The sequence below is a fragment of the Microplitis demolitor genome, chromosome 4 (genome assembly GCF_026212275.2).
Source record: "Microplitis demolitor isolate Queensland-Clemson2020A chromosome 4, iyMicDemo2.1a, whole genome shotgun sequence".
Taxonomy (NCBI): domain Eukaryota; kingdom Metazoa; phylum Arthropoda; class Insecta; order Hymenoptera; family Braconidae; genus Microplitis; species Microplitis demolitor.
Genome location: NC_068548.1, coordinates 16,334,029 through 16,347,562, shown reverse-complemented (window position 1 = coordinate 16,347,562; position 13,534 = coordinate 16,334,029).

Genomic DNA, 13,534 nt, shown 5'->3' with positions numbered 1-13,534 from the left:
TATTTTTATACATGTAGAAAGAAGTCTTGAGCTATAATTATAGCTCTTCATCTCCACCCCTTCCGAAGTTGTCATTTTTGCTTAAGAACGGAATAACTTTGATTATAGTTATGATAATCTTATGCCATGGGGGGTCATTTTGTTTGGTTTTTAACGCTCTTTCTGAAGAGAAATTCAAAATCAGAAAGAGAAAATTTTGTAATGCTTTTTCGGCCATTTTTAGTTAAAAAATTAGTTTTTCGTTCAATAGGACACTTTTAATTTTTTCAAAAAAATTCCTAAAATTCTATGTTGAACAAAATTTTTAAGCCATAAAATAGTCTTAAAATATTATCTCAAAGTAATATCAGATAAGTACTACCGATAATAATGTAGTAGATTTGAGAGTAATAAATGTGAATAATACGATGTAACGGTTGATATATTCGAATTTTAATTTAAAAAGATGCAATAAATTGCAAAAGAAGTACTTAACTTATTCATTTTCGTGTTAAATAACATATTCCCACTGATAATAGTTAGAAAAAAGTAATGTTATGGATTGTGAGACTATCTGAAAATATTCTGTGATCTTAAAAGAAAAATAAATCAAAATAACATAAAATAAAATTGTTTTCTAATTTATTTTACTAGAAGTTATTTGATGCCCATCTTAGTTTATGGCTCAAAAATTTTGTTGTTCAACATAGAATTTTAGGAATTTTTTTGAAAAAAATTGAAAGTGTCCTATTGAACGAAAAACTAATTTTTTGACTAAAATTGGCCGAAAAAGCATTACTAAATTTTTTGTTTCTGATTTTGAATTTCTTTTCAGAAAGAGCGTTAAAAATCAAACAAAATAACCCCCCATGGCGTAAGATTATCATAACTATAGTCAAAGTTGTATCCTTTTTAAGCAAAAATGATAACTCCGGAAGGGGTGGAGATGAAGAGCTATAATTATAGCTCAAGACTTCTTTCTACATGTATAAAAATATATTTAAAAAAAATCAAATAAATCCAAAAGGGTCACCGTCGCAATATCGTTGAATTGAGATGGAATAACCCATATATATACATACATATATAAATTCTTAAATGAATGGTATTTTTGAACTCTACTCAACTAATTATGATAGGTTATGACAAAATTCCTTGAAACATCGACCATGAGGACAAATACAATACCTAGATTTTTAAAAAAATGTACCTAAAAAGCCCCTTTAGTCCAATCGGGATAAAGATTTTTGCTGGTCATAATTCCTGGCGGACTATTTTTTTTTACAGAATGATGCCAAATATACTAAAGTTACGACAACCGAAAAAATCCAACAAAAAACTGCAGTGCAAATATGTTCTTTTTATAATAAAATGGTCAAAATTCCGGTTTCACGTAAATATTTAACAAACTATAGCACATGGATAAAAAAAAACCCCATTAAAATTTAAAGAATAAAAAAGAATGAATGAAATGAGCCTATATTTAAGTTCCTACGAGCTGTAATTTGTGAATTATTGAAATGTTAATCAATTTGCTTGTCAACTCGATGTTATTTTTTATACATCAGGTGTTCCGGCACCGAAACTGACCGAAGCATGACAAAGCTGCGCGCGCGCTTGTTCGGGAAATTAGAAATTTGAAAAATTACTTTTTATTTCCTTGCTGAAAGATATTAATAATTTATTAAACGAAAAAATTAAAGAGTAATTTAATTTTTTTGCCTATATAAAAAATAACTAAATAGATCAATTCTTACCTTAAAAGTTTTTAACAATATTAAAAATTAACTAAATGTTGTTTTTCGTAATTTATTGTATTTTTTAGTAAAATCGATTGCCTTATTATTTTGATATCTTAGAATTTTAAATAAAAGTTTACTTATAATTGAATATATACTAGGGTGTTTAAAAAAAAAAAAACAATTTTTTTTTCATGCTCTCTAAACATCAATTAGTGAAAATTTCATTAATTACATTAGTGAAGCAGCTGCTATACTATCGTATTCACTTCATAATCAGTGTATTTCAACAATAAATTTGTAAATCTTCACTAATAAATTTAGATCTATAATTTTCACTAGCAGATTAATGATCTAGCGACATTTCCACAAATAAAGCTGATATACACTTCTTAATTTGTGAATTTCACAATTTCACTAGTCAAATTCCACTATTAATATTGATGTTACAATGTCCCTTAGTAAATTAATGATTTTCACTAATAAAGTCGGGAAATTGTCAAACATGAAATTCCCTTGCGACCTTCAACTCACTCTGGAAACACTCTGGAATCTCAGTCAGAATGTAAACATTCTAAATCCAGTACACTGCTAGAAGAATTTATTATTCAGTACACTGAAAGAAATCTCAGTAGTTGCCATAACTAAAAAGAGACAACTACTTTAATTTAGTTAGTGTAACGAATTCAAATAGTTATTGTAACTATTTATTATTCAGATGACTTTAAAAAAATAGTTGAAGTAACTAAAATTATTTTGTTATTTATTTTTAGTTATCGCTATAATTAAAGTTTAGTAGTCACAACAAATACTAACTAATTGAATCAAATATTATTTGGTACTCAATTTAACTAAAAAAAATCGTAGCAGTAATTATATACTTTTAACTATTTCGAAATAGTTGATTCAACGATTTTTTTTAAGTTGTATCCGTATATCACTATATTTTTGCTGTTGATGTAACAAGTTTCAGATAGTAGTGGTAAAACATTTTACATGGTTGTATCCAACTATTTTTATTTAGTTGTTGTAACTACTTTAAATTGTTATGATAATTATTTATTATTCAAATGACTTTAAAAAAAGAGTTAAAGTAACTAAAATTATTTTGTTATTTATTTTTAGTTATCGCTACAATAAAAGTTTAGTAGTCATAACAAATACTAACTAGTTGAATCAAATATTTTTTGGTACTCAATCTAACTAAAAAAAATCGTAGCAGCAACTATATATTTTTAACTATTTCGAAATAGTTGATTCAATGAATTTTTTAAAGTTGTATCCGTATATCACTATATTTTTGCTGTTGATGTAACAATTTTAAATAGTAGTGGTAAAACATTTTACATGGTTGTATCCAACTATTTTTATTTAGTTGTTGTAACTATTTTAAATAGTTATGATAATTATTTATTGTTCAGATGCCTTAAAAAAATAGTTGAAGTAGCTAAAATTAGTTTGTTATTTATTTTTAGTTATCGCTACAATAAAAGTTTAGTGGTTACAACACATACTAACTAGTTAAATCAAATATTATTTGGTACTTAATCAAACTAAAATTGGGACTTAGAAAAAATTTCGGGGTTAAAATAATATATTATTTCGATATGATCTACATATAAATCGTTAAATTTGCGTTCGACAAGTATTATTATTATTTTTTTTTTTTTTTGAGCACCGAAATTTTTTCAGTCCCGAAACTTAAAATTTTTCTAAGTCTGAAAAGTCTAAATTGTTCTAAGTTTCTGAGCCCAAAATTTATAAGACAAAAAAATTTGGCCAAAATTTGTGTATGTCAGTCGATTCGGAGTTTCGTGACATGAACTTCTGTTTTATAATCAAAATATATTTTTTTTAGCGTGATATGTGAATTTTTTTAAGTCCTGAAGGTTAATTTGTGAGCGAAAACAATGGTTGCCGTAACTAAATTAATTTTGTTGCTGTAACGAAGTGAGTACTTGTACGCTTAGCTTATAAGTTAAGTAACGTCTATGGTTACTCATCGGCCGTGTGGCGTAGCGGTACATCGTCGGTCTTGCGTGCGTAGGGCGCTAGGTTCGAATCCTTCTTAGGGCGACTGCGAAATAATTATTTAAGAAGCATAGGAAGGTTGTTAAAAATATAAGTTTAAGCGCGTGTGTCAGATAAATTTGACAAAAATATACATACGCCACCTCCCATCACAAAAAAAAAAAAAAAAAAAAAAAAATCATATTAAATGAAATAAACTTAAAAGCCTCGAAAAAAAAAAAAAATAAATAAATAAATAACCTAACAAACCATTAAAATTAACATTGTAAACAAAAAATAATTTTTTTTTCCTTAAAATCCACTAAATTTCCATGGAGACAACAACTAAGTTTTTTTTGTTAGATGAAATATAATTTCATCACACTGATAAATAAAAATTAGTTGTTCTTATAACTACATATATATGGTTAGCCGTACTATCCTACTTTAATTACTGTAGCTAAATATTATTTGTGTAAGTAATTATGAAATAATGTTAATATTCACTATTATTTTATAGTTTTAGCAACTTTAAAAATTTCGTTATGTTTAGTAAAAAAACTCAGTTGATTTAACGATTAGGGTTTAGTTCTTTGAATGACTGCTTTGAATTAAATATAACTATTTTTAGTCAGTTACATTAACAGTTAAAACGTTGAATTAACTACAAAATAGTAACTGCAACTAAATTTAATTGTTATATAAACTAAAATGGATTTGTTATCGTAACTAAGAAAATATATTTGTATCCGTATATCACTATTTTTTTGTAGTTGCAGTTACTGATTTTTTCTCTCAGTGTACTAAATGGATTTAGTAACAAAATTTTTAGTTACTTATTTGGGAGAAAAAAATATTTTGTGCTTATCAACATACTTTATTATAATTTAATAAATTATTCTTTTATCTCAATTAAAACTTAGTATGGTAAAATAAATATTTCTTTCAACCAAAAAAGTATTTGGTAATCGGTACTAAATATTTTTTTGGTAAGTTTTGTCGGTAGGTAGCTTGTTTAGGATTAAAAACTACATAAGTATTTATGGGAAATATCAGTATAGCGTATGTGTGTTAATATCTCACCGCTTTCACAGTCGGAGTTAGTGTTGTGTTTTCCAAATCAATTTGTGTGATAAAATCATACATGATAAAGGTTTCAAAAATGTTTTTGAGCTTGGAAAAAGTACAACTGCTACGTTACAGATTAATAATAATTTAAAAACTTTTGAATCCATTAAAATTAACAAAATTTTATATTGGTCATATGATATCATGCGCTTTCTACGAATCTAATGATTTTCCGAAAATAGTCCTGTACTCGGCATTCCCTGATTAAAAACTCCAATTGAAACTGATTGAAAACGTCCTATCAGATTTAATCGAAAATTTCTGATTGACATTCAATCAGTTTCAATCGGATTCAATCGGAAACTTCCGAATGATTCCGATGGAAAGTTAATCAGAAATTTCCGATTGACTTTTAATCAGTTTTAATCGGAATCATTCGGAAGTTTCCGATTGAAACTGATTAAAAGTCAATCGGAAATTTCTGATTGACTTTCAATCAGTTTCAATCGGATTTAATCAGATATTTCCGGAAGGTTTCGATTGTAAATTAATCAAAAATTACCGATTCCCGGGAAAAAATAATTTTATATATTATTAAATGGTAAAAAATTAAAAAATCAAATATATTAAAATCTATGTTGAATCTATATTAACAATTAGATTTCATGTCATGAAGTAATATAGGATATACTATATTACCACCAAAAATGGCACTTGTCACTCTATCAAAGAACAGAGGAGTACTCGTGTCAGAATTGTTTCCAAGTCTAGAATATAATACGTCTGAACTACGTTTCTTACCAGGGACACTTCACAAGTGGTAGGCGTGATCTAGTGGCGAGCACCGAACTACTCCCACTGCTATTGTCTAGGACTGGTGAATTTCCTCTCCTCCACATATATCTTTTCTCCTAAGAAATTTTTCTCTTGGTTCAAGCAACTTTTTGTTTTATTAGTTGGAGCATACAAAAATCCTTGCGTTAAACAACCCCATGAAAAAAATTTATTTAAAAAATATAAGTTAAAATACGAAAAATATATTTTAGAATTCATAAAAAATCAATCAGAAAACTTTTTTTGTAGAGCTTGACATTGAAATGAAAATAACTACAAAAAAAAACGAAATTTTAAAAAACTTTATTTATAATAATTTTTGAGAAATGAAATTACCCACAAAAAAGTTTCTATGAGATTTTCTGATAAAACTGATAGTTTCGCCGGAAAAGTAAGAAGATCTCAAAATTTTCTATAAATTTGACTTTAAGCTCAAATAACTTTTGAACAGTTAGATTTATCAAAAAATAATGAGACTTTTGTTGTAGAGCATTCAATATCCTACAAAAATATCTATCGTGCATAATAATTCGTTGATTGGCTTGTAAGTTAGAAAATTCTAAAAAATAAAGTTTTTTTTACCGTGTTAATTAAATACAAAATAGAAAAATTGATTGACGCAAACCGTACTATTATTATTAAGAGCTTGGATTGGTACCGAAATTTTTATTTTTAGGTAGACTTTCAATTTTTGGATACCAAAAAAAAAAAAAAAATTTTTTTGTTTTTAACCAACTTAATATATATATAATTTTTTATTGATGTTTCCTTTTATTTTCGTGATAGTTTTAAACTCAATCAATACAGTTTTTTAAAAAAAGTTTTTATATAATCCTGAAAAATGCGTGTTTTAACTTTTTATAAAATTGATTAAATTGGAAAGACAGATAATATTCTATACTCGGATATTTTAAAAATTGCTGAATTAATGATAAATGAAATTCATATCTGCCCAAATTTTAATAATTATCAATACTATATGAATGGTTATTTTCCGATTGAATCCGATTGAAACTGATTGAAAATTGTCTGTCGAATTTAATCAGAAAATATTCGATAAATGAATTATTATTTTCTGATTAAATCCGATTGAAAATTTTCTGTCGGATTTAATCGGATTCAATCGGAAAATAATCGATAAATGAACTATTATTTTCTAATTGAATCCGCTTCGTTTGAAACGAATTTTTTTTTTCTAGCCGCCACAAGAAAATTTTTTTGTTTATATTGAGAAAAAAATTCCCTAAAAATTTTAGCTCTTAAATTTAATTTAAAGTACTTTCTCTCGAGTATCAAATTTTTTAATTTAAAAAGTATGGTGATTGAATAAAATTTTTTTTAAATTGCTATAACTTAGCCAAATTTTAAGCTATTGTTTTGAAACCAGTTTTAATTTGCAGAGAATTTGTGGAATTTGAAAATCTATAAAACAAATTGCTCTAAATTGATCTATTTCGATTCTATCTGCTCCGAAAGTCTATTTTTCACTTGTTTCATATAATTTTGTTAATAGTGAAAAAAAACGGCTCATCGTGCGAAAAAGATGCATAGCACCCATCTTTTAAAAAATTTCGTCCTCTACGGAATTGTTCATTATACTTCTCTGCTAAAAAAATCCGCGAGATTCTTATAGCTGTATGTATAAGGGCCTATACTTAACCATATAGCACTTCTCATAGAACTCATTCATTCTCATAAAATCTCTATGGGAATGTATGAGAATCTATGAGATTTTCTAAACAGGGTGATATTGCTAAAGTGCACTGTTTATAAGATACAATCAGTAGAACATTCTGCAGTAAAAAGGATTTATACTATATTCAGCTTACAATTTTTATACTGTCAAATGTTAAACTACTCGTATCTCATAGATAATACGCACATCCCTATTAGAAATAAACGAGGGCCGCCTCGTTTGTCATCTACCGTTAGCATTGATTCTAGCGACGCTAGCGAGACGCTAGCCACACGGAGAAAAATGTTGGCTCGAAACCTACCAATTTTTATTATGCTGTCGACTAAACTTGAAACAGGAAGGGAAGCATCCAAAAAATGATTACGCTCATACGAAAAATTATTATGCTGTATCACAATACTTACTACGCGCGAGAAACTTATCGATAAGATTTAATTACAATTACTTTCATGCATTATAATAATTATGATGCGGCATAATAATTTTTCGTATGAGCATAATAATTTTTCGTACGAGCATAATAATCTTTCGTATGAGCATAATAATTTTTTGGATGCTTCCCTTCCTGTTTCAAGTTTAGTCGACAGCATAATAGAAGTTGGTAGGTTTTGAGCCAACATTTTTCTCCGTGCAGTGCCTCGTTTCATTTTTACTAAGGACTTTAGCTATATATCTAGCTCATCAGGAAGATAGTTTAAAATCAATTAGAACATTCTACACGGAGAAATAAAAAATTGATCAATCGGGATGAAATCGAGAAATAAATGATTATTTCCCGATTGAATCTGATTGAATTTTTTTCAATCAGTTTTAATCGGTTTCAATCGAAAAATAATTATTAAAAAAATTTAAAAAAATTATTATTTTCCGATTGAATCTGAATGAAACTGATTGAGATATTTCAATCGGATTTAATCAGATCCGATCGGAAAATAATCGAAAATTAAAAACATTATTTTCTAATTGAATCTGATTGAAACTGATTGAATTTATCCCAATCAGTTTTAATCGGTGTCAATCGGACGGTAGTTTTTAAAAAATTATTATTTTCCGATTGAATCTGATTGAAACTGATTGAGATATTTCAATCGGATTTAATCAGATTCAATCGGAAAATAATCGACAATTAAAATTATTATTTTCTGATTGAATCTGATTGAAATATTTCAATCAAATTCAATCAGAAAATAAAAAATATTTATTTCCGATTGAATCTGATTGAAATTCAATCGGAGGCCTCAAACGCTCCCGAACATTTCTGATTGAAAATTCGTTTCCGATTGAAACTGATAGTATTCTGATTGAGTTTCCATCAGATTCAATCGGATTCAATCGGAGTTTTTAATCAGGGATTATCTGAATCACGTGAATAGATTATTCTTCATCATGGCGGGTGGATTTTTTTGTGAATTTTCTGTGCTTCTTATTAAAATATTTTAAAAATCATTCGTCAGAACACTTTTTAACTATTTTTAACGTATTCTACGATAGTTAATTAATAAAGAGAAAAGTTTTTTGTTTTTTTATCTTTATATGGAGCAACAACATAACTCAAAACAAGGTCATTTCCTCTACGTTTCCTACACTCTGTGTGTTAAATTACGATATTTCAATAATTAATAACTTAAAAACTATTCGTCAGATGTACCTAAAAAAAATTAATTTATACGTATTTGATATTAAATAATAACATACCAAAAATTCAGATTTTTATCTAAATGTCGCAGTAATGTCCGAACAACCTTAAGTACAATCAATAATTACTCGACAATTTTTATATGAATCCTTAAAAACCTCGAGCGTCATTACACGGATTGTTTCTTTAGTTGGCCATGATACAAAATTTTTACACGCACTAGTTAAATACACTAAAATTTCGGTAAAAATGTTGGATACTGTAGTTCGATGCAGTTTGAATACAGCACATAACGCCGTAATTGTTAAGCCAGTCCTCATTTTTATTAAAAAAATAAAAAGCCGATCTTCCATAGATACTTTCATACGATTATCGAATTTTGTCTGAATAATATTTTTAATAGAAGTTGAAATGTTTCAAGACTAACACCAGAAAGATCACGTATTTCATCAGCTGCATCTTTTACTGATGAGTAGTCATGAAATCCTTTTGTACATATTTCAGATGTTTTTGAAAATTCCATAGTCTCACTGGTACTTGAATTGGATTTTACTTTATTATCTTTTCATGGAATATAAATTTGTGTTTCCTCATCACAGAATTTTGAATTACGGTGGTTAATACCAATAAACATAGTATTATTTTTCCGAAAATTATCTGTGTTATCGTCATTATCAGAAAAAAAATTATCGTTGGTTTCAACGTCGCAGGTTGCCTGATCACGAGTTACAGAATGTTCATCTTGCAAACTTAAATTTGCTAATAAATTCCTAGCGTCTGAAACTTTCGATTTTTTAATATTTAGATCAGAAACAACTGAATTTTGCATTCTTCTTTTTTAAAGTCTATGAAATCTGAAAGACCACAATAATAGAAATAACAATACCTACAAGCCATTTTTTGCACTTAAATTGATCAAATTAATCACCGATTAGATGAAGATGTTGCTCTCTTCAATGCTTTAGTAGAATTGTCAAAAATAGTCGGGATGTAACTTGGACTTTCCGGATGTTCAGACTGTTTATTTCCAACAAAGTGGAAACTACACTGTGAAAAATTTCCAACAAATTTTACTATGGGTGCATTGTAACACCGGACCATAAGAAAACTGGTACAAAATTTACAAGTGTCCCATAGTAAACGGTACGCGCAGACGATACCATTGAGACCCATGTACATTCGTTTACTGTGGGACACTTGTAAATTTTGTACCAGTTTTTTTATGGTCCGGGGTTACAATGTACCCATAGTAAAATTTAATGGGAATTTTTCACAGTGTACATATTCTACTCTGTTTTTTTGGAGTCCAAACTGATTCGTCTGGCCTCCGATTTTTTATTAAAATAATACACGAAAAAATATTTATGATTATTAAATATATTTTGTCAAATCTTGAAAACTGATTTTTATGAATATAGTATTTAGTTTTTGTACTTACTCCAATTTTGCCAATGCTTTTAACCGCAGTTCGCGCTTTCGAACTTTATGTGGATAATTAGGGTTAGCTGATGGAAAATAGTAAAACTCATACTTAGAATTCCTTGCAGTATTATTACAATTCTTTACACAACACTGGTAACTTTCTTTTAAACTTGAACCCATTATTTATTTATTTACTTTATAGATTTAATCAAAATAATAAAACACTTGTTCTCTCATTAAAATATATATAAATATATACTGGTACATGCTATATAATAACAAAAACGGAGTATAAAGATAGTAAAAGCGTCACCTATGGCGCTGGCGCTGTTGCCTTCGGAGCAAACCAATAGATCGAATAGACTAATACATATTTTTGTAGGAAATTGAACGCTCTACAAAAAAGATCTCTTATGATTTTTCGATAATCCACCTGTTCAAACGTCATTGTAGCTCGAAGTAATGCTGGAGATCTTTTTACTTTTCCGGCAAAACTATCAGACATCACAAAATGAAATCGATCTCTTCAAATCAATCAAAACCACTTTTTTAAGAGCTTGAAATTAAATTGAAAATAACTAGAAAACAATGCGGAATTTGAAAAAACTTTACTGAAAATAATTTGTAGAGAATAAAATTGTCAACAAAGAAGATCCTACAACATTTTGTGATAAGTCTGATAGTTTCGCCGGAAAAGTAAAAATATCTCCAACTTTACTTCAAGCTCCAATAACTTTTGAACAGGCGGATTTATCGAACAATAATGAGAGACTTTTTTTGTAGAGCGTTCAATTTCCTACAAAAATATGTATTAGTCTATTCGATCTATTGATTTGTTAAAGAGTTAACAATACTTAAACTTAAAAAAAAATTTTTCCCGTGTTATTTAAATAGGATAATCGAATTTTTCAAAGAGCTCGGTCTGTAATAGACATAGAATTTTTTTTCTTGCGCAAAAACTTTTTTTCTGTGTTGAACTATGATTTTTTCCACATGAACTTAAAAAAAAATGTTGCTCTGTAATGACGCATCCTAATATGAATATATATTAGGGTGGCTCATTTGAAACGAACATTTTTTGATTCCCGCTAAGAAAATTGCAAATTTTCAAAAATTCGGGAAATTATTAGGTTCGGTCCGATTTTCAAAAATCGAATTTCTAAGAGATCTTGAAGTTTTGTGGTTCTAGGAAGCTATTGTGACTAATTTCAAGATGATGTCCGAGTGTATGTATGTATGTATGCCCGTACGTACATATGTAAATATCTATAATTTTTGAACGGATGAACCGGTTTTGATCCTCAAGGTGTCATTCGACATGGCTTGTTAGTATCTAAAAGCTGAAAAAAACGGTCTGTCAGTTGACCCTGTGGGCCAGCCCCAAAACTTCCCGCCGTTTTCAAGCTCCTTGAGCTCGAAATATTGTTGTGAATACATTTTCGAGCTCTTCGAGCTCGAAAATACTTTTGTATGCCTTTGTTTTCGAAAAAAAACATTTTTACCATTTTTTTCTCACACGATCTCTCGAACGAACAAACCGATTGAGACGGTTAAGGTGGCAATCAACGCGTTTTATTGAGTTCTACAACTGATCAGATTTAGAAATTGATTCATCAAGTCGTTTTTGAGAAATTTTAAAAATACTAAAAAAAACTTTTTTTCTAATTCTTTCAACAACGGTTTCTCTTGAAAGAATGAACCGATTTTGATCGTTGAGGTGGCATTCGACGCGGCTTATGAAGCTTCAGAGCCCAGTTGTTTTTGAAATCAATCCATCAAGAACATAAAAAGTTATCCAAACAAAACATTTTTGAAAAAAGTTAATTTTTGAAATATCTCTGAACGAGGCCTACTGATCGAGCTCAATTTTTTTCAGCTTTTAAATATGAACAAGCCGCGTCGAATGACGCCTTGACAATCAAAATTGGTTCCTCCTTTCAAAAGTTATAGATATTTACATACGTACGTAAATACACACATACATACATTCGGACATCATCGTGAAATTAGTCAGGTAGCTTCCTAGAACCTCAAAAGGTCAAGATCTCTTAGAAATTAAATTTTCGAAAATCGGACCGAAACCAATAATTTCCCGAATTTTTTAAAATTTGCAGTTTTCTTAGCGGGAAGTTAAAAATTGAGCTTGATCGGTAGGACTCGTTCAGAGATAATCCAAAAATAAACTTTTTCGAAAAATGTTTCTTTGAATAACTTGTAATTTGCTCGATGGATTGATTCCAAAATCAACTGGGCTCTGAAGCTTCATAAGCCGCGTCGAATGCCACCTCAACCATCAAAATCGGTTCATTTGTTCAAGAGAAACCGTTGTCGAAAGAATAAAAAATTTTTTTTTTTGGTTTTTTTGAAATTTCTCAAGAACAACTCCATAAATCAATTTCAAAATTTGATCAGCTCTAGAACTCACTAAATCGCGTTGAATGCCACCTCAACCGTCTCAATTGGTCAATTCGTTTGAGAGATATCGTCGGAGAAAAAATCGTAAAAATCGTTATTTTTCGAAAACAAAGGCATACAAAAGTATTTTCGAGCTCAAAGAGGGTCAACTGATAAACCCCTTTTTTTTTTAGCGGAGACCAGAAAATTTTGTTATTTATGTTGAGACGAACATTCCTTGAAAATTTCAGCTCTTAATTTTAATTTTAAGAACTTCCTCTCGAGCATCAAATTTTTTCCCATTTAAAAAGCATGTAAATCGAATAATTTTTCTTTTAAATTACTATAACTTAGCCCAATTTTGAGCTATCGTTTTGAAACCAGTTTTCATTTGTAGAGTATTCGTTGCTTTTTGAAAGTGTATAAAACGGTTTTGGTCTAACTCGATCCATGTCGATTGTATCAGCTCCGAAAGTCAATTTTTAACTTTTTTCATTTATTTTTGTTAATAGTGAAGAAACGGGTCATCTTACAAAAAATATGCATAGGACTTATCTTTTAGAAAATTTTGTTCTCTATAAAATTACTTATTACACTTATATTGCTAAAGTGCACTGTTCATGAGTCACATGCATTTTAACATTTTACAGTAAAAAAAAGTTGTAAGCTTACTATAGTACTAATATTTCTTACTGTAAAATGTTAAAATGCATGTATCGTGTATGCGTGTATGAAAACATACACTTTAGCAATATA